The sequence below is a fragment of the Schistocerca cancellata genome, chromosome 3 (genome assembly GCF_023864275.1).
Source record: "Schistocerca cancellata isolate TAMUIC-IGC-003103 chromosome 3, iqSchCanc2.1, whole genome shotgun sequence".
In the NCBI taxonomy this organism is placed as follows: Eukaryota; Metazoa; Arthropoda; class Insecta; order Orthoptera; family Acrididae; genus Schistocerca; species Schistocerca cancellata.
Window position 1 is genome coordinate 786,826,811 of NC_064628.1, and position 26,177 is coordinate 786,852,987.

Here is a 26,177-nt window from a genome sequence, read left to right on the forward strand (position 1 = left end):
TTTAGCACATAATTCATATAAAATTGACAGAAAGCGCAATTCTTTAACATGTCAAGAAAAATTACACAAAGTAGGGTACAACAATGAGCATCAGATGGCGACCGCGCGACAAATCGCCCACAAACGCCATTCTCTACCCCCATGTTTAAAACTCATTAGATTGGATACCAAAATTCTGAAGCAAAAGCAACCGACTTTCTCATACCGGACCGGTGGCGCCACATCTTCCCATCCTTTGATGTCCACATAGAAAGGGCAAGAACGTCATGCTCAATTACTCTTCGTGGACGGCAGCGGCAGACAAGAGTCTCTTCCTTCGGCGAGGACGGGCGCCGACTCTAGCCTACAAAAGCACACAGTTGGCCGCGGTCTCACTTCCACAGAACCGCTTAACTCCCAGAGGATGCTTGCTCCTCCTAATGAGACTCAGACCACCTTCTGCCAACAAACAGGAACTAGACACTACTCCTGGAAGCGCACTTTCCCAGCGACAAAAAGGCAAATCTTTCCTCCCAAGCAAGCATACCAAGGACTCTCAATAAAATAACCTCAAAATAGTGGCAGAGAATGAAATAACATCACGTATCGATACGTGGCAGTCATGTCACAACTCTACCCACTGCACTAACTGGGCAGCACAGCTACGTAGTATAGAATGAAGACATTTGTCGTATAGTGTCACCTTTCTTTGAGGTCCATTTTCCACTTAACATTTCCATGGGACAGCATTTTATTAAAGACTGTTAGTATGCAAGTAATCATGTCTGAGTGCGTGATTTTTGGTTCACCCTGTATATTCTACACTACCTCTGTGAGCCACATGAAACTATTATGGATTTATTAAAAAATGAAGCAAGTACTTTATTTCTTGCATTTCTATTGCTACACTACTCACACGACTTTCCCTACAAACATGTGTAGTCTTTAACTTTTCCAGAGTTCTGTCGTCAAAGTTTCGTTCGCCTCGCACTCTCATGCATTAGCCGTATTTGAACAGTGTTTCTTCCCATGTGCAATGAAAGAAAACCAACTTCTGTCAGGCCACTGGCAAGAAACCACTACACACGGCGCAATTTGTTGGCATGACGTGACTGTTGGGTGCTAACTACAATCGCGAAGAGGTTATGGATGATGTCCTAACAGCGACTAACGTCCAACCCGTCAGACTTGTGTTTTCGTGATTGTCCGGAATACCTTCCATACACGTTCACCACTTCTGACTGTCCACCTCTGGTAGCTGAATGGTCAGCACGACGGAATGTTATACCTAACGGCCCGGGTTCGATTCCCGGCTCGGTCGGAGATTTTCTCCGCTCTGGGACTGGGCGTTGTGTTATCCTTATCATCATCATTTCATCCCCATCGACACGCAAGTCGCCGAAGACACGCAAGTCGCCGAGATGGCGTCAACTTGAAAGACTTGCACCAGGCGATTGGTCTACCCGACTGGAGGCCCTAGCCACACGGCATTTCCATTACCACTTCGGACTGTTGCTTATTTTTTTCGCCCAATGTGTGTGTTCTGAATGTCTACTGCCTCTCTTCAGTACGAAACCGCAGCACTCACGTCCTGCCGCAGCTCCTGCTTCGCCTACAGCACCTAAAACGAGACTCTGAGCTTCTGTTACAGAAGTTAACCTGCCCAGACACTACCACCTCCCTTGTGTCGACGACTCAGCCATTGCTATCTGAGAAATCCAAAGAAGAGTTGGAGTCACGATCCACCTCCTCACACAACTCTAACAGTACTTCAGGGCCTCTGTGATTCATAATGTAGCTCGGCAATGAGGTATCCTCTTCGTTTGGTTTGGTGCTCCTACTTATCGTGCTGCTCAGTTCCTCGACCCTGGTGCAAAAGTGTCATACAGTCATTTACAAACCCCAATAAACGGTTATTACGACACTTTTCGTGCTCCTGCGTAAACCCACCATTCTGACACACATTCCTTGATGCCCAGCATCCGAGCCTCTGCACACACTCAACTTTCTGAGTCCTGCCTCCTTGTCCACTTTTTTATGCACACACTACACAACTCACATAGCCTCCACATCATTCCTCAACATCCTGTCAGTCCTTAATTCTAATGAATAAAGTGAGCACGTATGCCATCACCACCAGCACATACATCTCCGGAACATCTGAATCCGGTGCATACGCCTTCGGAACACCCGTCTCTGGCATATCTGCCTCCGGTGTATCTGCCATCAGCACACCTGCCACAAGCTGGTCCAACCACAATCGACCTCTCTGCAGCCAACCCCGCCAATGGCTGTCCCATCGGTTTCCAGATGTTCCTCACCTTCACACCCTCCTTAGGCCACTAGATGGACTTCCCTCAGTTCTTGGTTGTGTTCGTCCTGGAAAGTTCGTCACAAACCCTGGACACGCAATGTCTGCACACTGTCGATACCTTTGGCGGCCAAAATTACACTCTAAGAGGACGACTTCAGGTCGCTGTCACTGCCTTTGGCGGCCACGTCCGCCTCCGCAAATGACAACAAGACACATCTTTCTTGCTCCTACCAGTTTCATCTGAATCAGACCATTTGTCACTGCCGCATACGAGTCATCCACCTTTCGTGAATACTCCCTGGGCCCACACCTCTTCTCTCGCGAGAAACCACCACAGTTGCCGATTCCCCTATCCCAGGGCGCCTATTCAGATGTCACGTCATCTCCGAGATGTCTCTGCCGTTTCCCCTTTAGATGGAGGTGGATACTGTGATCCCAAGCTAACGCTTGTGAGATAGCCTCCAGTTATATAACCATGTACCACGGGTTGCCACAGCTCCGACCTACTAATTTCGTCTGGAGATTAGGCTAAAGCAGTACACATCAGCAAACACAAATCAGGATATTTTCTGTCGTATCTCCAGCGGGTGCTATGGTGCCACGTGTCACCAGGCTCGCCACCAGAGGCGTAAGCACCACCACAAACAGTGCTGGCATCGCGACACTACATTGCTTTCATGAGTCACGTGTCCCAGGCGTGCCGAGTTGGTACCCTTCCGTCAGCGGGGTATTTAGGTCACTGCCCGATAAATCTGCCGTCACTTCACACTCTTGGCGTTACGCCAGCCGCACATAGCAGCTCATCTATCAGTGTTATCAAACCAGTGAGGGGTTCTTCATTGAAATGTCCAAGAAGTTCAGCTGTTCTCGAGCTACTGTTTCACTGGACCTCGTCTCAACCATCCCCTAGCTACCCTCTCACTGGACCTCAATCTTCTCCGCCCCCAAGTTCGCTATCTCACAGGATTCATCTTCAGTCCAGCGTCAAGCAGTATATGGCTCTCCGCCAACCACGCCCTCACAGACTTTGATTCTGTTTAGGAAATTCTAGGGCAACATAAATGACTGACTTTCAGCGTGAACCAAATGGTGCAGATTGACGTACCACAGAAAGTGTATTATTGTTCTTTACTACACTTTTGGTGCTGCAGAAATTTCATCCTCTGTTTGTTATAGTGTACCAGGCTCAAACTTAAATAATTTCATTAACATACATTGTTACAACCTACAGAATCATTACAAAACGGTAATGTAATATTTCAATTATGCATATTGTCCACCGCCATTTCCATATAAGGACGGAGACAGTTCATATCCAAATCGCTGCAAACCATTTATAGGCTCGAGAAGGTCTTATAGAACATCTCGCATAGAGTTTTTAATACCATTCTGATATTTACCAACACCGTCTTTCCTGAATGGTTTACATGTAAGGAAACAGCATTATAACGTTGACTTATTCTGAATTACTTCTGATGGTACTTTGCACTTTCAGTATTACAACTCCACTATGACTTGACAAAATGTAGGAAAGGGAACATATGACACAGGGGCTTGATTTGTTTCTATGATTCATCAGAGTAACTAAGTTCGAAATTGTCGTTAATGGTAGACAACAACCCTAGCTGCCGACCGCTGACTTACAATTTTCATACTGCCGTTGTCACCATCGACTGTTGACAAAACAGTTCAAAGTAACAACGGTCCATTTACCTCCTGCTCTTATAATAATAACATAATGTACCTACTTAGAGGAGAACGGTCTCAGACCGTCGCTATAGTATGCTCTTTAAAAGAGTGTATCCTCCGACAAGACACGAGGGCTGTTAAGAAAGTAATCTCCATTAACCTATAAATAACATCCTGGAATATTTAAAACAAATTTATTAGAGCCACTACGTACAACTTTTCGACCCTATCATAGGTTTTAAGCATCTTGTGGTGTTGCGGTTTTTATTGTTATGTCCGTGCTTGCTACGAAAATGGGATGAGGAATTCCGTCTTATGCAAGACACCCGTTTTTCTGTTTTGTTTCACCCAGCCATGTTTCAGCACTTTTCTGCTATCTTCAGTGGGTTATTTTTATTTCCTAACTGTAAAATTCTGGTTACATATTTACATTTAGTGAAACTTTTGGTACATAATATTTACAATTGTGAATGAATAATTGTTGTAAAATATTATACATCATTTGTTCATAGTTCACAGTCGAGATATGTATTAACGACCTGATGCACTGTGTGTTGTTTGCAACCTTGTGTCAAAGTTCTATTTATAGCTTAATTGGCAGAAAGACTCGATGTATGCATTGGTTTACTAGTATATATATCACATTTTTTGTGTGTAAATTACACACAAAAAAAGTGATAACTTACACACAAAAACATGATATATACTCATTTCCGTTTGTAAATGCATAATAAACAGAAAAATAAAAGTTATGTTTCACTGTTTGGAGATGAAAAGTTTTAGATTGTGTACCAGAATAGCTACCAAAATAAGTGTCCAATAGCATCGTGTAAGGTATGTAAGCTAATGCATACATCCGCTCTTTTTGCCAATTAAGCTATAAACAGAACTTTGAAATAATGTTACAAACAACACACAGTGCATCAGTTCATTAATACATATCTCAACTGTGAAGTATGAACAAATGATGTATACTATTTTACAACAATTATTCGTTCACAATTGTTAATATTGTGTACCAAAAGTCTCAATAAATGTTAATACGTAACAACAATTTTACAGTTAGAAAATAAAAATATCCCACTGAAGATAGTAGAAAAGTGATGAAAAATGTCTGGGTGAAACGAAACAGAAAAACAAGTGTCTTGCATAACGCGGAATTCCTCATCCCATTCCCAAGATTTAAGCATTTATTAAATCTCATGAGGAGTTGACCAATACCGTCCACATCAAATTCTTATAGGGAGGAATTTCAGAAAGTAAATTCTAGACGCTATCCCTCGCTAAGACCGTTGCACAACAAGACTGACGCACTGTCAGAAGAAAGTACTCGTTCTGGGTTTCCGGGAGACACAGTACTGCTGCGGTAAGGATAGCAGGTGCATCACAGTGTGGGAGTGAAATGGCACAACAGTTGCAAACGAACTCCACAGATGAAGTTCCCAACACAGTACGATCCTTGTAGGCAAAAAGTCTAAATTTCACAGAGGTTCACCTTGAAATTATGACGATGCATGGACCAAATGTAAAGTTGCGTACGGCCGTAGGGAATGGTGCCAACAATTTGACCACGGCCGCACAGGTGGGGGTGATGCTGATCGGATGGTGAGATCATTGACATTCACCAAAGACGACAACGTGCAACAAAGAGGGGAAATGATTCGCAGCAGTCGATTTTCGACGATGAGGACGTTCGCACAGTCGTTCCCGAATGCTTCCGTAAGCAGGTAGCGGATTTCTACTGTCGTAGAATTGAGCTCTTGGGAGTACGTTCCGACCATTGCTTACTTGATGGGTACTTTGAAAAATAGTGTCGTTTATCTGTGTCACTTGTAAGTGTAGTGAGGTGCAGCATTCAATAAACTTTACTCGGCCTGCAACAATACTGTATAACTTACGTTTTGAACCCCACTCGTGCGTGAATCTAGAGGTTCTTCATCAAAGAGTTGGAACGGACATAATGCTACAAGAGCATGTTGTTGTTGTTGTGGTCTTCAGTCAAGATACTGGTTTGATGCAGCTCTCCATCCTACTCTGTCTTGTGCAAGCTTCTGCATCTCCCAGTACCTACTGCAACTTACATCCTTCTGAATCTGTTTAGTGTATTCATCTCTTGGTCTACCTCCATGCTGCCCTCCAAAACTAAATTAGTGATCCCTTGATGCCTCAGAATATGCCCTACCAACCTATCCCTTCTTCTAGTCAAGTTGTGCCACAAATTTCTCTTCTCTCCAATTCTATTCAATAGCTTCTCATTAGTTATGTGATCTACACATCTAATCTTCAGCATTCTTCGGTAGCACTACATTTCGAAAGCTTCTATTCTCTTCTTGTCTAAACTATTTATCGTCCACGTTTCACTTCTATACATGGCTACACTCCACACAAATACTTTCAGAAACGACTTCCTGACACTTAAATTTATATTCGATGTTAACAAATTTTTCTTCTTCAGAAACGCATTCCTTGCCATTGCCAGTCTACTTTTTATATCCTCTCTACTTCGACCATCATCAGTTACTTTGCTCCTCAAATAGCAAAACTCCTTTACTACTTTAAGTGCCTCATTTCCTAATCTAATTCCTGCAGCGACACCCGATTTAATTCGAGTACATTCCATTATCCTCGTTTTGTTTTGCTGATGTTCATCTTATACCCTCCTTTCAAGACACTGTCCATTCCGTTCAGGTGCTCTTCCAGGTCCCTTGCTGTCTCTGACAGAATTACAATGTCACCGGCGAACCTCAAAGTTTTTATTTCTTCTCCACGGATTTTAATCCCCTCTCTGAATTTTTCTTTTGTTTCCTTTACTGCTTGCTCAATACACAGATTGAATAAAATCGGGGATAGGCTACAACCCTGTCTCACTCCCTTCCCAACCACTGCTTCTTTTTCATGTCCCTCGACTCTTATAAATGCCATTTGGTTTCTGCAAAAATTGTAAATAGCCTTTCGCTCCCTGTATTTTACCCCTGCCGCCTTCAGAATTTGAAAGAGAGTATTCCAGTCAACATTGTCAAACGCTTTCTCGAAGTCTACAAATGCTAGATACGTAGGTTTTCCTTTCCTTAATCTAATTTCTAAGATAAGCCGTAGGGTCAGTATTGCCTCACGTGTTTCAAAATTTCTACAGAATCGAAACTGATCTTCCCTGAGGTCGGCTTCTACCAGTTTTTCCATTCGTCTGTAAAGAATTTGTGTTAGTATTTTGCAGCCGTGGTTTATTAAACTGATAGTTCGGTAATTTTCACATCTGTCAACACCTGCTTTCTTTGGGATTGGGATTATTATATTCTTCTTGATGTCTGAGGGTATTTCACCTGTCTCATACATCTTGCTCACCAGATGGAAGAGTTTTGTTAGGCCTGGCCCTCCCAAGGCTGTCAGTAGTTCTAATGGAATGTTGTCTACTACCGGGGCCTGGTTTCGACTTAGGTCTTTCAGTGCTCTGTCGAACTCTTCACGCAGTACCATATCTCCTATGTGATCTTCGTCTACATTCCCTTCCATTTCTATCATATTGTCCTCAAGAACATTGCCCTTGTATAGACCCTCTATATACTCCTTCCATCTTTCTTCTTTCCCTTCTTTGCTTAGAACTAGGCTTCCTTCTGAGCGCTTGATATTCATGCTTCTCTTTTCTCCAAAGGTCTCTTTAATTTTCCTGTAGGCAGTATCTATCTTACCCCTAGTGATATTCGCCTCTACATCCTTATATTTGTCCTCTAGCCATGCCTGCTTAGCCATTTTTCACATCCTGTCGATCTCATTTTCGAGACGTTTGTCTTCCTTTTTGCCTGCTTCATTTACTGCATTTTTATATTTTCTCCTTTCATCAATTAAATTCAGTATCTCTTCTGTTACCCAAGGATTTGTATTAGCCCTCGTCTTTTTACCTACTTGATCCTCTGCTACCTTCACTATTTCATCTCTCAAAGCTACCCATTCTTCTTCTACTGTACTTCTTTCCCACATTCTTGTCAATCGTTCCCTAATGCTATCCCTGAAGCTCTCTACAACTTCTGGTTCTTTCAGTTATCCATGTCCCATCTCCTCAAATTTGCATCTTTTTGCAGTTTCTTCAGTTTTAATCTACAGGTCATAACCAATACATTGTGGTCAGAGTCCACATCTGCCGCGCCGGCCGCGGTGGTCTAGCGGTTCTGGCGCTGCAGTCTGGATCCGCGTGACTGCTACGGTCGCAGGTTCGAATCCTGCCTCGGGCATGGATGTGTGTGATGTCCTTAGGTTATTTAGGTTTAAGTAGTTCTAAGTTCTAGGAGACTTATGACCTAAGATGTTGAGTCCCATAGTGCTCAGTCCACATCTGCCCCTGGAAATGTCTTACAATTTAAAACCTGGTTCCTAAATCTCTGTCTTACCATTATATAATCTATCTGTGACCTTCCAGTATCTCCAGGCTTCTTCCATGTATACAGCCTTCTTTTATGATTCTTCAACCAAGTGTTAGCTACGATTAAGTTATGCTCTGTGCAAAATTCTACCAGGCGGCATCCTCTTTCATTCCTTAGCCCCATTCCATATTCACCTACTACGTTTCCTTCTCTCTCTTTTTCTACTATCGAGTTCCAGTCACCCACGGCTATTAAATTTTCGTCTCCCTTCACTATCTGAATAATTTCTTTTATCTCATCATACATTTCATCAATATCTTCGTCATCTGCGGAGATAGTTGCCATATGAACTTGTACTACTGTGGTAGGAATGGGCTTCGTATCTATCTTGGCCACAATAATGTGTTCACTATGCTGTTTGTAGGAGCTTACCCGCATTCCTATTTTCCTATTCATTATTAAACCTACTCCTGCATTACCCCTACTTGATTTTGTATTTATAACCCTGTATTCACCTGACCAGAAGTCTTGTTCCTCCTGCCATCGAACTTCACTAATTCCCACTATATATAACTTTAACATATCCATTTTCCTTTTTAAATTTTCCAACCTACCTGCCCGATTAAGGGATCCGATATTCCACACTCCGATCCGTAGAACGCCAGTTTCCTTTCTCCTGATAACGACGTCCTCTTGAGTAGTCCCCGCCCGGAGATCCGAATGGGGGACTATTTGACCTCCGGAATACTTTACCTAAGAGGACGCTATCATCATTTAACCATACAGTAAAGCTGCATGCCCTCGGGAAAAATTACGGCTGTAATTTCCCCTTGCTTTCAGCCGTTCGCAGTACCAGCACAGCAAGGCCGTTATGGTTAGTGTTACAAGGCCAGATCAGTCAATCATCTAGATTGTTGCCCCTGCAACTGCTGAAAAGGCTGCTGCCCCTCTTTAGGAACCACACGTTTGTCTGGCCTCTCAACAGATACCCCTCCGTTGTGGTTGCACCTACGGTACGACTATCTGTATCGCTGAGGCACGCAAGCCTCCCCACCAAAGGCAAGGTCCATGGGAGGGGGGGGGGGGGGCGGGGTCAAGAGCATGATAAGGTGCCAGTCACATAGAGCCAATTCTGAGCTGTTGGTCAGATATTCAAATTAAGGGAGGGGAGAACAGGATTGGTGACTAAGCATAAGCTCTGACTGGGCAAGTATAGGGAAGTATCGGCCATAATCGTGCTAGCATTCGCCTTACGCTGTCTAGGGGGATCATAGGAAATCCAGACATGGATAGCCAGAGACTTCTTCTAACTGGCGGCCTCGGAATACCACTTATCACTGCGCTTCGTCTTTCGGTCAGATGTTCAAAGTATGCCCGACGAGTAGGCGCAACAAGTCGTCTGTTTACTGGTCTGCCTACAGACGTATGGTAATTTCTGTCAACTTTTTGGCGATTTTTAATAGGAACACTTGTTTTGAAAGGAAACTCTAGGGAGCAGGCAAGCGAGAGGTCATAAAACTTCCTCGAATGGTTCAAACGGGTCTGAGCACTATGGGACTTAACATCTGAGGTCATCAGTCCCCTAGAACTTAGAACTACTTAAACCTAACTAACCTAAGGACATCACACACATCGATGCCCGAGGCAGGATTCGAACCTGCGACCGTAGCGGTCGGGCGGTTCCAGACTGAAGCGCCTAGAACCGCTCGGCCACACCGGCTGGCAAAAAGGAAGAGAAATAAATAGTTGTGGTAAAACGTACCCTCTATCATGCACAGTGCGGTGACATGCGGATGTATGTAGATGTAGACGTACCGTTCCGTTCCGTTCATCTGCGTTTTAATCGCTTCTTTGAAGCAGCACTTCCGCAATTCAGTGGGAGAATGTACAACGGAACAATTTGTGCTTTAGCAATTGTGACTGTATAAGAACTACGTGTATTAATTAACGTATATTATTCCAAGCATAAGTTTAGCCTTTTGAAAAATAATACCTCGTTTATTACTGTTGTTAAGATTAGATTAGATTAGTACTTGTTCCGCAGATCATGAATACGACACTTCGTAATGATGTGGAACGTGTCAGGTTAATAAAAGGTGTCTATACAAGATATTACATTACACATAATATTACATGACGCTTAATATTTTTAATTTTTTTTGGTGGGGGTGGGGTAATTACTCACTTACTATGTCCAAAAATTCATCTGATGAGTAGAAGGAGTTGCCGTTCAGAAATTCTTTTAATTTCCTTTTAAATGCTATGTGGCTATCTGTCAGACTTTTGATGCTATTAGGTAAGTAACCAAAGACTTCTGTGGCAGCATAATTTACCCCCTTCTGAGCCAAAGTTAGCTTCAACCTTGAGCAGTGAAGATCATCCTTCTCCTAGTGGTGTAGCCATGTACACTGTTATTACTTTTAAGTCGTTCGGATTGGTAATAACAAATTTCATAAGTGAATATATATATTGTGAAGCCACAGTGTTTATGTGCTGATCGTAATTGTCTGTCACTTCGTATTCTATCTTCAGCAAATTATGCTTTTGTGTGGTGTTCTGAATAACATAGATTCATTTGTCGTCAGTCATCAATTATATACAAATTCAAAGTTTTACCGTGAATAACACTGATCGGTGGCAGAGCAGCTATAGCTCAGTATTTTAAAAATCATTTACGTTCAGTCTCAGCCGTCCCAGCAGTGTGGCCTCGTATGCACAGTGAGCTACTGTCTGACTCAATGGAGTGCGTGTCCCGTTGTCCCCAATTCTTCACACCCTACACAAAACTCTGATTTTTATTCGCGATAGTAATCATTTCGATCCTATCGCGAAATGTGATAACTATCAACCGAAAGAAGACCAGAAAAGGAGAAAAATCGCTCTACTCGTGCTTTTAAGGTGAGTAAGTGGAGAGTTCGTAACGGATTCGTCGAGCTCGGGGTGAACTTATAATTTGTAGCTACGTCTGCCCGTCAGTCGCGTATTGAGATGCGTGGCGCCCAGCTACTGTCGCGCGCATACGGCAATCGTAAATTTTAGGGCCGCTGTTGGTGGCCTGGCGGGGTCGCCGTTTTATTAGATCAATTACGCAGTAATGCAAAGTTAGGCCGTAAAGCAGCGCGCCGCCGGGACCAGTGCGCCAGGCGGCCTAATTGGCTCCACCGTCACACCCCTCCGCTCCCCTTCCCTACCCTACCCTCACCCCCACCCCCACCCCACCCCGCCCTGCCCCGCCACCACTCTGTCAATGCCCATCCCGACCGGTGCGCGCCGGACACACGACATCAGTTTGGGCGCGGCACATGTTATCGATAAAGGACGCTTCACCACAGTCTACGACAAACAGTCGCGAACGGCTACAGGGCGAAGAAATGCAGCCATTTGACAGCTGCAGTGATGCCAGCACGCCAGGCTGCTCGCCTGTAGTAACACAAGAATGGCATATTACAAACTGAAAAATTGCTATTTTAATAACGTTACTCCCTCATTTCTCAGTCATTAAACGGGGTGGTGATTTTTTTTTTTTTTTTTTGAGTACGCTTATCCAAATGTAGTTAAACTAATTCCCACTTTTCTGCTAATGTTAATGTATGATGACAAAATCTCCGTCCAAGGTCTATATACAGAGTGTCCACATATGTTTACCCCAGAAAGAGATTTTCACTCTGCAGCGGAGTGTGCGCTGATATGAAACTTCCTGGCAGATTAAAACTGGACCATTTGGATGCAGACAGCGATTTCTTGAAGAGTGTATTTTTTTCTGATTGTGCTGGTGTAAGCTATCGCCAGCCCACCAGTCGGCAAAGACGTAGCACGAAGATCGATTGTAGGCGCCGGATCAAGCGCCTATAACGAGAGAGGCCAGAGACACACCGACAAGCAACACCCCGCAACGCCCTCTCGACAGCAGGTATTTAAGCCACCGCCACTGACTGGAGGGCCTCAGTCACTAACTCGACTCATCCAGTTGGCATTTGTCAGCTATTTCCGGAGCCTGCTCAGTTCATCACAGGCTGCAACAATACACAGCGACCAGATTAGTGACTATAGCAGGACTAGTAGTGAGACTAAAGTTTTTAATAGCAAGGTTACCGGTATTGTCTGTAAGAGGATCAATACTTATGAGCTTGTACCACAACACATGGACTCTATTCCAAATAAGTAAATGCTCATGTAAATAAAGAACCATATTAATCAGTGTGTGCCTTTGTGTTAGAGTATAATGGTCACGCACAACATCCTCTCTCTTGCTTCCTTGTGGTACAAGGCTCCACAGTCGCAACGAGGTTACTACACTGATGACGTTACATTTCATGTTCATCGCTCAGTTAACAGCCGTAATGTCCATGTCTGGGGATCATAAAATCCTCTTGGTATACGAGAACACATTCGGGACAGTGCAAAGTTTAAAGTGTGGTGTGAGTTAATGTGTGATCGAGTGACTGGCTCATTTTTCTTCCTTGTAAGCAATGTAAGTGGATATATTTACCTAGGTGTGTAGGTGAATTATGCCTTTCCCAGCCACAGGATATGCAAGTCAGTTGCATATTTCAGAAAGATGCCGCTCCTCGTCATTGGACTCTACAAGTCCGCGATTTTCTTAATAAAACCTCCCCCAACAGGTGGATAGTCAGAGATTGCCCAATTCCATAGCCCCCCGATGACTTGATGCTACCGCCTTATATTTCTTTCTTTGGAGGTATGTGAAATATATTGTGTACAAAACAGCAGTTCCTGATATTGTGACATTGCAACACCGGATCATTGCAACAGTCACTCCAGGCATGTTGCAAAATATGTGGCAGGGGATCGAATACCTGCGTTTTGCGCGTTACCAGGGGTGCACATTTTGAAGTGATTTAAATAATGTAGTGTATTACCTGTATTAGATGTTTACGTAAGGCTCAAAACTTAACGAGTAGGGCATATGTGGTATAACGCACATTTCATTTACTGTATCCAATAAAGAGTTAGCTTGTTATGCTATCAGGGTACAGATTTATGATCACCCTCTACTATTAACAGTAGCCGAATCATATTCATCACTGAAGATCCTTTAAGAAGGGAAATGAACGTAAACTGATGTTTTTAAGTTCAAAAGGAAATGATTACGAGTATATTCGCGTGCTTGTCACGCACTTACTGATGCTTTGCACCGATTGTTGTCTGTTTTGCGAGTTTCTTTGCAAATTTCAGACTCATTTTACTACATTCAGAAGCAGGTAAAAATTTTTCATTGTTGGATTTGTGCAGCTACTTTTTATAAACAAATTGCTGCAGTCGATTCACCTCCATCAGCTGTACCAACAGTGCAAGAAATTTTTGTTTTGTCAGCACTGGTCAACTGCATCTGTTGGGCAATTTTCAATTGGGTGATACAAACTGAGGAGTGTTACGAATATCAAACAATGACGGCATTGCATTCTACACCAATTTTTTTCTTGTCTTCTACATAAACTGTCATGCGTCATGATTTAGAGTACAAATGTTGGTAACCTTTTACAGAGACTGCGAACCATTCTACATAAGATCTGACATTAATAATCCGTTTCTTGCTACTGGGGAGAGGAAATGAAAGATTACTCTACGAAACAAAAACACAATGCATGCATATTTCACCACAAAACGTTACTGCACTACCCATACAATATTTATAACTATCTCTTCATTTATATCCATCTGAAGTAACAAAATCCAAAAAGGTTCCTTGCTTTCATGAATTTTCTTATGACCTGCTAGTTTTAAAAGTTTATCTAAAATTTATATACAGCCATGCTCATTCGCTTGCAAAAGAAACTAAGTATTTCCTTATTCAGTCTAGTAGGCAACCACAAAAAATGTATGTATGCTTTTTTGCGAAAACATATAACTAACCATCCTAAAATGCGCATTCTCGATTCACTACATTATTCGTCTATCTCTAAGCATCATTTGGAAATCAAACAATGTTATTTCTGGATTATAATTCTGATTTCTGCTACAATTGTATGCCACAATAAGCTCCGGTTGTTGGGTTGGGTTGTTTTTGGGAAGGAGACCAGACAGCGAGGTCATCGATCTCATCGTATTAGGGAAGGAAGAGGAAGGAAGTCGGTCGTGCCCTTTCAAAGCAACCATCCCTGCATTTGCCTGGAAAACCTAAATCAGGATGGCCGGACGCGGGATTGAACCGTCGTCCTCCCGAATGCGAGTCCAGTATGCTAGTCACTGCGCCACCTCGCTCGGTTAAACTCCGGAAAACGGCATTTCAACATGTTTCTCCACACCATATACTCAGTACACAATCTCTCAGTGTGGTTATAAAGGCTAGCCGCGCGGCAGCGCAGCGATAGTGAAGTTGCGGAACATCTGTAGAAGTTTCGCGACTCAATGCCTCTTCTGATTAAATATAATATCATTAATTTTTTTTTTATTTTTTAGAGATTGTGAGTAGGACTTGCGCACTGTGGGTTCCCTAGAAACTGAATTATGTATAAAGCCAGTTCATCCAACCCATTAATTGAGAATCTCTAACATTCTTGTCTGTTATCGACATTGATACTGGCAAGATGCCGGTTACAGGGATTCCAAGATTTTCGTGAACGTTTTAATATCAAGTTTGACGTCATGTGATATAACTGCAAATTTTCGGATTCTTTTTATTTGTACAGTGAAACCTTACTTCTTGAGAAATTTCATAATTCTAGGTCAACGTGAAGTACCCTGTGGTTTCTGATGAGTGAGTATCAAAATATGTGACATAAATGGTCGTATCTTTTGGCTGTATTCACATAGAACCTTATGACACCGCCAGAGGCCCATATATATTTGTACGTGACATAAAAATCAGCTTGATACGTCTACCCCCTCCTGAAAAAAGGAGTTTCGAGAGACAGACGAACAGACAGATAATAAATGACAGCAGTTTTTTTCGTGTGATACAAAATTTACAGTTTTCGGATTCTCTCCTTTGGTTTTACTGTAGATCCTTGCTTCTTCTCAATTTCATGATACAAGGCCAACGTGAAGTACCCTACACGTTTTCTTGAGTGAGTTTGTATCAAAATACCTGACCGAAATGGCAATATCTCTTGACTCTATTGGCTTACAAGCTTCCCTTATTTCCACCACGAAGGGGCCGTTGGCATTAGTGTGTGACAAAGTTCATGTTGATATATCTACTGGTTTCTGAGGAAAAATGTTTTAACATTCGGACAGATAGACAACGAAGTGATTCTATAAAGATTCAATTTCTATCGATTGAGGTATGGAACCCTAAAAGCTGTTGCATCGAGGAGTAAAACATAAGTACAAGTAATTCGCAAGGCTTCGCTACTTCGGAAGAACATGAAAGAAGAGGGAAAACAATATTTTTAGGTTATATTGCAAAACAGATTATCAAGAGACTGAAACATAGTTTCCATATGAGACATGCTCTTTGTTTTCCATTGTCAGCATAGTAGTAATCAGTGTTCTCCGCTATACGACATTTTCGTCGCTTTTTTTGTTTTGTGGGATTTCCTTCTGGTAGCACATGATTGAACTTATTTTACTTGTTCATCCTTTGTTTATGTGGCTATTTCCTTCTTGGTACTCTAGTGATAAACTACTGACTTTTAACATCTATATTTGTCGAATTACTGGTCGTACTAACATAATCAGTTAATTAGATCGCTTGCAGTCTCGCTAGTTGTACCATATAAGTTATGGCGGAGAAACATTTGTGCATAAGCTCCCGCTGTCGAACTCAACACCCGTATCTCCCGGTGGTCGTTCACAATGGAACCCCCATTGGTACCGTTGTCTAAGCGCCACCTACGCAATTACAAGCCAAGTTATTTTGTGGTTACTAAGCTGTTGGTTTCAGTAATAAAAATAATTCTGAAACAGGAATTGAGTAACATCTGAGGTACAGTTTACAAGTAAAATTAGCACCCAAGAAATAGAAAAGAGGTAGGCCGTTGGTCCTGCAATCTAGTGACATCTGTTAGTACTATCTTCATGATGGGCCTTGCCACTACAGTTTATTCTCGCAATTTCAGTTACAGTCAGTTAAATACGATTTATTCCATTTATTAGACATTTAATTCCTAATCATTTTTCTTCTTTCTATTATCTGCATGTTACAACCTTGTTTTTAAGCTGATTGAAAGTTAGTCACTTTTTATGCATTACTCTAACGTGTGATCAGGGACTGAAACACTCATTCGCAAGCCACTTTGCAAGAGGTACACTTTAAAAATTGTAGAGTGTTTTCCTCACAAATAGGAGTGGTAAATGAACCCCTTAGCTATCCAGTTATATAATAATTATCAGAAGTGTGCAGTAGGTACTGGCTAGTAAGTGAAAGAACCATGAAAATTTTAATGAAGTTTATTGCATGGATAAATTATAGATAATAGCATAATAAGCAACTCGAAGTGGGAAGGACTCAAAAAGTCCAAATATTGAGCCATGGTGCCTCTAGAGCCATTCATAATTGGGAAAGTGTTGCCAGGGCAGAATTTTGTGCTCGAACATACCTCTCTATTACGTCCCATAAATGTTTCGTAAGAGTCATGTCGGGCGATCTAGGTGGCCAGATCATTCGCTTGAATTACGCAGAGTGTTCTTCAAACCAACCGCGAACAATTCTATCGTTGATATGGAATTTGTTACAAGCTTATATATTCAAATTACTAGTATCTTAGTAAAATCACTCAAAGCCGGAAGAAATAAAGCCTTCAACATTCCGTATATTACGAAAGATTACATTACAGATTTCTCATTCGCGAATCGATTTTGAATTTTGTTTGTGAAGATGGTGTTATACGATATGTGAGGTGGAATGCCTGACAGCACGTACAGTAATTGAACAGTGGCATGACCGTGGTCTATCTAGATGATATTTTCCTGATCCACAACATTTCCGCTTGCATTGCTCGGGAACCGACGACTATCATGTGTATACGGTCTTCGTTGGTTCAGCAGAGACACATTTAACGCCGTGCAACTTTTAAGCAATGCCCGCGAGCAGCGCCCGAGAGGGCAAACATATTGTACACTTGGCTTTGCAGGATCGTATTGCAACGTCAATTACCTTCAGTCAGGAAAAGGCAGTATTTTAAGACCCGACAGTACGAAGACGCCTGAAACATTACTTGCAGCATGGCTCCCATTGTTGCGGATTCCCTTGAAGTAGAGAGAGGTATGTAAGCAGTGGTCCTCCCAACGATAACATTGAACACGCTTGTGGTATCACCCTGCCTTTGAGACGAGTACCGGCTTTGCTTATAACAACTCGATGGACGTATTCGTGTTTGGTCGCTCTGACGAGAACTAGCTTCGTCAGATGGCTTTCGCCATCGTCATAGATGCATGGCCCTGTTGTGCTGGTATGGCGGCCGATAGCGTACACAATATGATCTTCTCTGGTCCACGTAGGAGGTTATTTGGAAAGCATAAGTTAAATTTCTGATGCGGTAAGGCCAGTAGATGTGCCCTACCTTTGAGATTTCTGTGACGATTTCTTTCTTAAGCCTGCATGTTGTTTGTGCTATCTTGATCCACCTCGAGGCACAGGGAGTTAGGATCTTTCCCTGGCCAGCACGTTGTCCGTCCTAGAATGGGTCCTATCAGCAGCTTTGGAAGAAGACGTAGCGCTATCAGGAAGTTTATGACAATGTGTGTTGAAGTCTAGAAGTTACCTTTAACAGAGTGAGACGGAGATAGTCTCCTAAAATGCGTAGCATAGTTGATTTTGGAATGGAGAGGAGAAGTAGTTGGCTTCGTAGGTGGTGAATTATGTTACAAACAGTTAAAGATCCAATTTAAGAATAATTTATTTCCCAACAGCTCATTCTTATTCCGAGAGGTGTCTTATAGGAGCTTTACATCTTTGCAAATCAATGAGTAAACATTATCACTAAATATGTCAATCCCACCCTACAACGCCCAATTCCTGAGTTGTACCTTTCACCATCAGAGACGGTCACTCTCCTTGCAACTCGTGCTAACAACACACAGTCCAATAGTTTAACCACAATGGGAGATAAGTGCGAGACAGCTCTTCTTCGTCTTTATATTCTATATCAGCTATTACTCTTGCGACTGTACACAATAATTTGAGACATATCTATCTAGGAAAGATGAGAGAAGAACGATTATTTTCTTTATTTGATGATAAAATTTATTATTTTGAAACCGGTTACGGTAAATTGTGCATAGTAATAGGTAATAAGAAAACAAAATATGTTTCAAGTGATAAAGGAAAGTCGAAGGTTAGGCTAAATTCAGTTTTTTTAATTAGCTTCTTCTGTCTGAGTCATTCCTGGAGGATGTCGAACGAATTGGCCATATTAACGATATGTAATAAAAAGCTAGCTTTTAATCGAAAAATACACGAGTCTTTATGAACACAAAAGTTATTCAACTAATCTGTTTATAAACCCGATACGAGAAAAGGCTTTCCAGTGGTTAGAAGACGCAGCACAGCAGGGGGAAAAAGTACGTCCGATTGCTAACCCAGGCCACACGGGAACAACGACTGAATTACAGAGACTAGAAGACCAAGCAATGAAGATGTAAGACGTCGATCTTAACTATTTCCAAAAAAATCAGCACGTGTAATTTCTCCAGAAAGGACAATCCCTATAAACGCTAGCACTGTATAAAAATCTTTGTAGAAAATTTTCATTGTTCTGTAAGATTTTGTAAGGGACGGCTAAAACACTTTAACTGATCGGTAAAAGAGCAACGTAACAGTACGATACAAGTGTGGGATAGTGTTCGTCCCTCTTTATATTCTGACACACAGCAAATGCCGACTATTACTTGTTGCTACTACTAGAGACACTCTTTACAGAGCTTATTCTTTACTAACAAGCAGAAAAATCAAGATAATAACTGTTGCTAGATACTTATTGGAAACTCATTTGTCGTCCCTCGAATGTGTACACAGTATTCTCGTAGACTACTGCAGCAGCATCACAGTGTAGCTCTATAGTGGGTATCAGGTTCAGATGTGGTGATATTACTTCTGCTTCCTGCTAACGACTCCCTTGGCCCACTGCACCGGACGTTTACATGCTGCTTTTTCAGGAACTTTTGGGCGAGTTTCTCCCGTACATATGTTTTCCAGACTCTTCCGGAGGCCTTCCTAAATATTTTTCCAGAATCTTCCTGATGGTTCTCGAATATTCTGACTGTATGTCAGCGTCTTGCTGGCCATGGGTGTTCTTGTCGCCTAGCCACTGCAACACCGCCGCACCCTCAGCAGTTCGTCAACCAGTGTGACTCCCTACAGAGTGCTGGCCAATTTTCTGTTATCTGGCTGACACCACGCCTTGTGCGTTGCCTTGAATGTTACTCTTAAAAAAAGGTTCTCTCCTTTTTTCGTAGCCCTGCCGCCTCTTGCATTAATAAGGTTCGACAGTTCGGTTTAGGAATGGTAAAGGCACCCGAGAGGCAGTTCCGACATTGAACTGATTATGGAAGCAAAATTGAGGAAAAATCGAGACACGTTCATAGGATTTGTCGACCTGGGAAAAACGTTCGACACTGTAAAATAGTGCAAGATGCTCGAAATTTTGAGAAAAATGGGGTAATCTATAGGGAAAAACGGAGAATATGCAGTATGTACAAGAACCAAGAGGGAACAATAAGACTAGAATACAAAGAGCGAAGTGCTCGGATTAAAAGCGGTGTAAGGCATCGATATAGTCTTTCGCCCCTACTGCTCAATCTATAAATCGAAGAAGAGGGGAAATGAAAAAAAAGGTTCAAGAGTGAGATTGAAATTCAGGATGAACGGATATCAGTTATAAGATTCGCTGATAACATAGCCATCCTCAGTGAAAGTTAAGAATAATTACAGGATCTGCTGGATGGAATGAACAGTCTAACGAGTACAAAATATGAATTTAGAGTAAATAGAAGAAAGAGAAAATTAATGAGAAGTAGCAGAAATGAGAACAGCGAGAAACTTAACATCGAAATTGGGGATGACGAAGTAAACGAAATTAAGGAATTCTGCTACCTTAGCAGTGAAATAGCCCATGATGGACAGAGCGAGGAACACACAAGAAGCAGACTAGAATTGGTAAAAATAGAATTCCAAGCAGTAATTCCAGATTCCAACAGGATTCTGCTAGTATCAAACATAGGTCTACATTTGAGGAATAAACTTTGTAGAATGTACGTTTGCTGCGCAGCATTGTACGGTAGAGAGACATGGACCACGGGATAACCAGAAAGAAAAGTATCGAAGCCTTTGAGATATGGTGCAACAGAAGAATGTTGATAACTAGGTGGACTGATAAGATAAGGAATGAGGAGGCTCTCCGACGAATCGACGATGAAAAGAACATATTAAAAACACTGACAAAAAGAAGGGACAGCATTGTAGGACATCTGTTGAGAGATCAGAGAATAACGTTCACGGTACTAGAGGACGCTGCAGAGGGTGAAAAGTGTGGACAGAAATTGGAATACATACAGCAAATAATTGAGGTCGTAGGTTCCAGTTGCTATTCTGAGATGAAGAGGCTGCCACAGGAGAGGAATTCGTGACAAACCGCACCAAACCAATCTGAAGACTGATGAACCAAAAAAAGCCATAAAAACAGTCTTCTGATCGCTCACCCACTGGAAACATTTGGCCATGTTCCGCTGGAAACTGGCTCACCATCACTCTCTAGCTACTACAGAGATAATGTCTCACAGAGAGTTGAATGATCATGACGAAACTTTCGCAGCTCTGTTCCATACGATCCCCAGCCGGATTAGAGCCAGAGTTGACAGCTCAGTCCACCAAATTGAGCACACTGTGTGCCCCCAGACCAGCTCCGAATTTACCCATGTATTCTTTGTACTGTGTTGTATACTCACAAAAATATACTTATTTGCTATCCTTCCCTGTGTTACAAAATGGTCAGCGGTGTACATTGTAGTGACTAAAGTCATGAGATAGCGATATGCGCAAAAAAAAGATGGTGGTAGTATAGCGTACACAAGATATATACTGAAAAGCCAAAGAAACCGGTACACCTGCCTAATATCGTGCCGGGCCCCCGCGAACACGCGGAAGTGCTGCAACACGACGTGGCATGGACTTGACTAGTCTGAAGTAGTGCTGGAGGGAACTGACACTATGAATCCTGCTGAACTGTCTACAAATCCCTAAGAGTACGAGGAGGTGGAGATTTCTTCTGAACAGCACGTTGCAAGGCGTCCCAGATATGTTCATGTCTGAGGCGTTAGGTGGCCAGAGGAAGTGTTTAAACTCTGAAGAGTGTTCCTGGAGCCACTCTGTAGCAATTCTGGACGTATGGGGTGTCGCATTATCCTGCTGGAATTGCCCAAGACCAGCGAAATGCACAATCGACATGAATGGATGCAGGCGATCAGATAGGATGCTTAAGTACGTGTCACTTGTCAGAGTCGTATCTAGCTGTATCAGGGATCCCATATCACTCCAACTGCACATGCCCCGCACCGTTACAGAGACTCCACCAACTTCAACAGTCCCCTGCAGACATGTAGGGTCAATGGATTCAAGAGGGTGTCTCCATACCTGTACAGGTCCATCTGCTCGATACGATTCGAAACGAGATTGGTCCGACCAGGCAACACGTTTCCAGTCATCAACAGTCCAATGTCAGTGTTGACGGGCCCAGTCTAGGTGTAAAGCTTTGTGTCATGCTGTCATCACGGTGTCCGGACATTTGCCACGCCGGACATTTGCCACGGTTTGACCTGCTCCGAAGGGTTCGGTCCCTTATCTCCCCCCTCCCTCCCCCTCCCTCCTCCTCCTCCTCCTCCTCACCCGCCCGCCGCCCAGTTTGCTTTCGAAGTTCCTAACATGACCAGCAGTATGGAAGTTATTAAACGAACAAGGGCAGGCCTCCTGCTCATTACAAAGGTTACGCGTATCTTAAACAGAGGGAATTTAAAGAAGGTGTTGTTACATGGATGTGCTTACCCCGAAAAGCGGATCGTTGCAAGGGAAAGCTGCTTTCGAGGAACGGAGAAGTGTTGAGCGTATTAGAACATCTCTGTGGACCACCTCACGATGCAGTTCTGAAAGTGAGAAAGCAAGTGGAAAGAGCGAAGAGAAGGTCAAGAGAAGAAACTACACAGTTATCGGAGATATACGCGGATGAAATGGGAAATCTACATGATAAAGTTTATGACTTTGTTACAGTGATGCCTAATTCAGAATCTATGAAGAGAAACATGCGTCGTCGATGGAGTCAAGAGTGGGGTAACCAACAACAGCATAAGAACTCTTATGAAATTTATCTTCATGAAGATCTATTAAAAATGGGAGATGGCAGTAGTTTTCTTCTGCAAGACGATAAATTAGAGGTGAGAATAATGATTTTTAGGTGAAACAAAGGAAAAGAAAGTTTAAAAACATTTTCACACTTTTTTATGGATGGAACATTTAAGAGATGCAGCAAGCAGTTTGCATGGATCTACACCATACACGTAGACTTCCGAGGCCCGATTAAAGAAACAAACATTCTTCCTACTGTATTTGCACTGCTCCCTAATAAGAAGAAAGACACACATGTTCGTCTGTTTCGTCTGATAAAACAGGCAGTCTCTGAGTGGTGTCCTAAACAAGTAAAGGTGGACTTTGATGCAGCTGCGTCAAGTTTTTCCCACAACTGAAATAAATAGATTCTATTTCCATATGAAGAAGAGTTTATGGAGAAGAATTCGAGTTCTCGGTCTAACTGAGGCGTACCGCTAGAACGAGGATTTAAGACTTCACGTCAGTATGTGTGCAGCGCTGGCAGTTGTAAAACCGGAGGACGTAAGCAATGGATGGTTTGAAATTCACGCAAAAGCTCCTGATAACGGAAGGTTCTCTCAATTTTTTGACTACTTTGTGGATAACTGGCTAGAGAATTAGGATATCGCAATAGAAATGTGGGACTGTTACCGAAAAAGGCACCGAACGACGAATGCTGTTGAAGGGTGGCCCAACAAAATAAATAGTATTATTGGAAACCCTCACCCTAAAATCAACTATTTGGTGGAGTGCTTGAAAAAGGAAGCAGCGCTCACAAACTGCATGTACATGAAATTGGAAATGAATCTTGAAGGTAAGAAGAGGAAGAAGAAGTACTTGAAGCTGGACGACAGGATAGAGATATTCGTAAAGAATTATGAAGAGACTGGCAACATTAGGCCTTGATTGAAAGCCATTGCCCATATTCAGAAACTGGATATCGCAGATATCGCAATAGAAATGTGGGACTGTTACCGAAAAAGGCACCGAACGACGAATGCTGTTGAAGGGTGGCCCAACAAAATAAATAGTATTATTGGAAGCCCTCACCCTAAAATCAACTATTTGGTGGCGTGCTTGAAAAAGGAAGCAGAGCTCACAAACTGCATGTACATGAAATTGGAAATGAATCTTGAAGGTAAGAAGAGGAAGAAGTAGTACTTGAAGCTGGACGACAGGATAGAGATATTTGTAAAGAATTATGAAGAGACTGGCAACATTAGGGCTTGATTGAAAGCCATTGCCCATATTCAGAAACTGGACTACAATACGTTAAAAATAATGTATTAAAACTATGAAGACCACTGAGTCCTCGCAGGTTACTGAGATAAAATTATAAAAACAATGAAGCAGCATTATCGGAGGTAATAATAAGTTGTAATTGTAAATAGAGTGTACATTAGTTCAGCGTGTTCAGGCTGATTTTACACACGCCAGAATGGTAGATGGTCATTTATCATTTTCACGGTCCTAAGCCTGTGCAAAGTGTGATGCGAATCAGCCTTTAATGTAAAAATTAAAAAGTGTTTCAAGCCTCACAAAAGTATCCCTATTGTTGTCACGTTAAGATAACTTTTTTCTACCTTCCAATATTATGGCCATACTATTAAAGAATTGTGAGTTCTAAAATAATTTTCTGAAGCTTCAGAATCGCAACTAACACCTAAAGTATAATGGTTTGTTAAACTGATAGTATACTCTTTCGTAAAAGAAATTGGGAAGTGAACCTTTGAATTGCACCTAAAATTGACATCCCAAAACTGATCTGATGCTAAGGTTGACAATTTTGGCACCTCAAATATTTTTTATTTAGATTTAGCTGCAAACATTTATAGTAGATATAAATCTACTTAAGTACATTTAGATATAGTCCTATAAAAATTAAAATTTCTTACTAAATTGTTGATTATCTTTAAACAGGTCAGTAAAAGCAAGGAGCTTACTACTTAAAATTAATTGTTACTAAAGAACATCAGAAACAAATGTATTAGACCTACTTTTCTTATATAATAGAGACGTTTTGAAAAGATATTTGATCATTTCCTCTGTCACTGACAGTGTAATTTCAGTTGCTTTGCAACACCAGGGATATCTACTTCTAAATTATGTTTGCAGCTGTTCTCATTTCGAATTCTGGAATATTTACTTCGTCTTCTTTGGTGGAGAAATTTCGGAAAATGCATTTACTAACTGCACTTTAGTGGCACTGTCATCAGTAACATTACCATCGCTATCGTGCCGTAAAGGTACTTACTGAGTCTTTCCGCTGGTTTACTTAACATGGGAGCAGTATCTCTTTGGATTTTCCGCCACATTTCTAGAGCGAGTTTCGTTGTCGAAACTATTAAATGCATCTCGCATTGAAATCCGCACCAAATGTCGAGCCTCAGTAAAACTTCACCAATCTTGGTAATTTTGCGTTCGTCTAAATTATACGTGCCTTTTGCGGTGCTCCTGCAACAGCTTTCTGTCGTGTTTTCTGTACCATGGGGGATCAGTTCCGTCTCTTATTAATTTATTTGGTATGAATATCTAGAGTGCTGTTGATACTATTTTTTTGAAATTAAGCCACATATGGTCTTCATTTACATAGTTTGGAATAATTGGAGACTATCTCTTAGAAAGACGTCACCCGAATTTTTAGCTGCTTTTATAAATAGATTTATTTCGCGTTTAGTTTTGGTGAATTTCTTTGTTACGGAAGTGAGCCTCTCTACGACTGCGTGTTCACTATCCCTGTATCCGTCGTGATGCTCAGGATTATTTGTGGCTAAGAGGTCAAGTGTGTTTTCGTAACCATTTACAATTTGAATGGCCTCGTCAACTAACTGTTAAAAATAATTTTAAAAAAAGCATTTAGAACAATTACGGAAGTTATTTTCTATTTACAATTGGGTATGAAAATGTATTTTTGTCAGCATGCGGAAGGTAGATTGAAGTAACTGCCAACTATAATTGTATGAGTAGGGTACCTATTTGTGATGAGACTCAAGTTTTCTTTTCTTTGTACTGTTCAGCAACTGTTTCATCTGAGACAGGGGGTCGGTAAAAGGAGCCAGTTATTAATTTATTCCGGTTGTCGAATATAACCTCTGCCCATACTAAGTCACAGGAACTATCTGCTTCAAAGTCGATTGTGAGCTTACATTATCTTTCCTTAAGTTGCCCTTCTTGTTTCTGTTGTAGTGCAGATAATTGCAATTACGGCTTTTCCCTCCAGAACCTAAGATGCTTTTTCTGTGACCCTGTAAATACCGGAGCTAAACAATGTAGAACAACAACGTACGTTACAAGCGTAGCATTATGTATTACTTCATTTCCTTATTTTTAACATTTTAAAATTGTAAGTCGACTTTAGATGAGATGTCAATCATAGATGTTCTTATTTCTATTTAGTGAACGTGTTTTCAGTTATGTTCTGAACATTGTCCCGCTACACTTTATTAACTAATGTTTTTAGAGAGTAAATTAATATGGAGTATGTCGTTCTTCTTTTCAAACATTCACAAACCCATTTATTCTTTCCCTATTGTCTTTCGGATATGCAGTTGTAGTAAATGCAGGCACAAATGCAGTGATAAAA